Raw genomic sequence first — 3947 nt, 5'->3', positions numbered from 1 at the left:
GGTAGGAACATCTATGTAGTGTCATGCAATGATGTATTTATTAGGTTATAGACTCGTTGTTTCTTGGAGTGTGTGATATTCCGGTAACTTAGCTAGTTACCACAAACACTTCTCTCTTCATTAAATACGTACCACATAAGCAAAGTTGTATTGGAGTGTGTGATGTTACTCCTAAGTTCCTCCCCACTGTGACCAGCCTGCTGCCCTTGAATCCCCTCGATCCGTTTCCTCATTCCATCATCAAGGACGCTCTAGCTTCGGAGCCCTTCGCCACCTCCGAGATCCGCCGCCGCCACCCTCTCTGATTCTTGTCGACGCTGCCGGCGACGCCATCCGGCTCTCGCGTCAGCTGCCACCAACGTGGCTCCACCCCTGTCTCCCCCATCGATCCCCAGCACCTCCTCGCTGTTCCCCCCTGCGCGCGCCCCTGTGGGCTGCGGCTAACCCTAGACGCCAACTCGTGTTGCGGGCACTGAGGATGGGAGCGGGCGGCCGCATCGCTAAGGGGTTGGAGCGGCTGGGGCGTCACCGCCGCCGAACTCCGGGAATCGCCGCCGCCAAGTCTCCAGGGCAGGGCGGTTTCAAACCCTGCCGACGAACTCCAGGATACGCATAATCATTGCCGCCGCCCCCCTCCCCCGGCTGCCCCGCGGTCTTCTATCTCTCCCAACTCCGCTGTCGCGCCACGTCTTCCGTCTCTGCATGAATCGCGGCTGTGGCAGCCACTCCCCATGGCGGCCATCCTGGCACACCGTGTCCGGGATGATGGAGGTGATGTCGGCCAGGTCCCTGTTTCCGTCGGCATCTTCTGCGATGAGACCCGTGGGGGCAGGTTGCACGCTGATCTGCGTCGATGGCGTCGGCGTGGTCCTTCCCCTGCCAAGCGTGGCTGCTCCTTGGCTGGATCATAGTGATGATACAGTCGGCTCGGCGGGGGCTAGGGATCTCGCTGGCTAGCGTTTATTTGATGTCTGGATGTTCCAATTGTGATGGAACAGACGTATAATGTACTGTACAAGAATTTGGACGAGGCTCATCTGCGTGGATGGTTGTGGCTTGGCTGCCGGGCACACAATCCATTGATTCACACATAAGGTTTGCCTTTTTTCTTCTCTTTGCATTCTTTTCTATTAAGTTTGCAGATTGTTTGTGTTGGCCAACGAAAACAGATTTAGGATCCTAGATTTATACAGTTTAAGAACTTACAAAGTTTAGCAAGTATATCTGGTTCTGAACTTTTGAAGAGTGCTTATAACAGTAATTTCTTCAGTCTTTTGTAATTCTGATTTAATATCGATTCTGTTGTAGTAGCATCCTTGTAGTTCACCATTGGAATGTGCACATTTAGTCTTTATTAGTAATACAGTTTCTTGATTCTTGAATTCTGAGCTGAATGTGCACATTTAGCGACCACTGCGTACGTACGTGCTCTAATGGAAAGAACGTAGCCGACACAGACCGTAGCCATCTAAACCAAGGCTCCTCCGCCCTACCGAGTCTTGCAAGCGATCGTCGTAAGAAATATTCCGTTTGATGCCGGCATGCGTTGTTGTTGCACTGTCGCAACCATCCATCTACACACCAAATGTATGTGAACAAGATTCATTGAGGTTCCTCTATTTTCCCATAGTTTTCCTCTTCTTTTCATGCAAGATCAGTCTCTGATCCACCTCACTCGCATGGATGCAGGTCAAAACCGAGTCGAGGTGTTCACAATGCTGGGCATTATTTATATCAAAGGACGAGGAGGAAGATTTGGATGACCGTAACCAAAATGGCAAGGGCAGCAACATGGTCGTCACCTGCAATGCCGATGGGTGCTGAGATTAAGATGTTTGGTTTATTTGTTGAAAGTTACATCCCATGTTTCATGATTTATTTGCCGCTGGTTAATCATGATATTTTGAACTGCTCTGACAATTGCTTGCTGTCTGCGTCTCTTACTTTCCAACTTGCTGCACATACAGATATACATCATTAGAATCTCTTTGTACTTATTCAACATGCTTCAGTTATGCTTCTTTGAAAATCTAGTTGTAGATGCAGTGAAGCCCCATTTAGATCTTGGCTATAGTATTATTCTTGTCTTATGACTTATGACGGATTGATATGTGATACCATGACATAGCATTGTGGTACCGTGGTAGTCACATTTGGTGGTAGTTCTAATTATTTGCTAGATTACGAGATAAGACCAAGTGCTTCTGCAACTCGGTTGCGATTTTGATAGGAACATGAAGACTTGTGCCATGCCATGGAGCATGTTTGATTTAAAGGAGTAAGTCAACATACATCTTGTTTCTTATGTTTTATCTAGAGAAAATGATTGTTCCTTGTGAGTCATTTTCTTCTACAAATGCAGCATAGTTGCTCCAATATATTGAGCAGGGAAGAAGTTTGTTACAAGTGTTTTATAGAGTTGACGCAGGAGACATCCGACGGGATACATTGGCAGGCACTTCATGAAAGGCGGACTCCATTTAATCCTTTCCAGTTGCTTACTGAACACCAAGCCCTATTTGATATGCTTGATGATTGTTATATAGGTGCAGGAATCGACGAAGAAGCTTCCGTTCAGCATGGTATCTCAATGGAAGAATATCCGAAGCAAACCTCCGCTACTTGTCTGTTCCCTTTCATTTGTCGTGGGAAGACCTTAGGAAGGTAGGAAGACCTTAGGAAGAGTGGGTGGGAGGAAGGGAGGCATGTGCTATAGATGTAGGCGAACAATGGTCCTTGGAAATTATTAGTACTTTACAAAATGTCTGTCCCCTGTGACGCCTACAATGAGCGAGAGAGGGTGGAAGGAAGGGAGACCGGAGGAAGGAAGATGGGGATATATGTAGAGAGAGGGAGATAGGAGGAAGGGAGATGGGCATATATGTAGAGAGAGGAAGATCAGAGAGGGAGGGAAGATTTACAGGACGATTGTCATTGAGCCACTCAAATATGTATGTCTCTGTTGCATCACACGGGCAATTAACTATAGAAAAATTCAAGGCTATTTTTTAAAGTGACATTTATTCACGCCGATAATTTCCAGGTACATCAGGTTGAACAATTTTGTTTATGTTTTGAGTGGTTAATATTCTTTACCGCTGGCCACATATCTCACTTGTGTTGGTCCCCTAGAATATGCTAATGTTTAGTTTCCAAATAAGTGGTCTCACTTGTGTTGGTCTCATTTAATATCAATGTCATAATCAACTAGCGAGCAATACTAAAATATCTCAAATTCCAACACTTCGTTAAAACAATCATGAAATAATATGACAATAATGGTATCTCGCCAGCCCTTTCGAGACCGCAAAACATAAATGAAGAGCACCTCCAAAGTTCAATTAGCGACTAAACATTGTAATTCATGGTAGAAGAGATCCAGTCACGATGCACACAACATTAACTATACATAGTGCATGAGAATGACAGTAGTGCTCTCAGGACTGATGCTTGTTTGAGAAGGTGATGACTCGATAATAAAAGTAAAATAACATAAAAGTAAATGGATAGGACCTTTGCAGATGGAAGCATGGATGTGCAAAGGTGCCAGAGGTCGAAGCTTAAATCAAAGATTAATAATTTTGGGAGGTATACCTTTCCTGTCAATGTTACGACTGAGAGTTCTCAATATCTTCCAAATTAGTGGTGGTTCCCAAGCGGTAAAAGTAAAGTTTACTCCCCCTCCACCAACAAACACAAGCCATGGCTAACTGAATCCTCGGGTGCCCTCCATACAAACAACATTCCAGGGGAGTTTTTATTATTATTATGGCAATTTTGATCATGGGACTGGCATCCCGATCAATGGTTGGATTTTTTCAAAGGACGTTCGAGCTATACGCTGGAATCCATGCCCCAAACTCGTCCATATTCCCGTCCAGATTTGACAGGGCTTCGATATATTGGAGATTGCAAAAGATTCCCTCATTGGAATATGACTAAATTTT

General features: G+C 45.3%; 1 long non-coding RNA gene across 2 annotated transcripts; it reads left to right on the top strand.

Annotated features, from left to right (window-relative positions):
* Positions 1-230: 230 nt before the first annotated feature.
* LOC119339874 lies at positions 231-3019 on the top strand. 2 transcript variants are annotated; one of them, XR_005164251.1, is made up of 2 exons: positions 231-1095; positions 1690-3019. It is a non-coding gene; the product is annotated as an uncharacterized LOC119339874 (long non-coding RNA). The 2 variants fall into 2 exon arrangements; XR_005164252.1 differs by lacking the exon at positions 231-1095 and adding an exon at positions 1105-1587.
* The last annotated feature ends 928 nt before the right edge of the window (positions 3020-3947 follow it).

The sequence above is a fragment of the Triticum dicoccoides genome, chromosome 7B, assembly GCF_002162155.2.
Source record: "Triticum dicoccoides isolate Atlit2015 ecotype Zavitan chromosome 7B, WEW_v2.0, whole genome shotgun sequence".
In the NCBI taxonomy this organism is placed as follows: Eukaryota; Viridiplantae; Streptophyta; class Magnoliopsida; order Poales; family Poaceae; genus Triticum; species Triticum dicoccoides.
The sequence above is the reverse complement of the archived record's forward strand: the minus strand, read 5'-3'. Positions and strand labels throughout refer to the sequence as shown.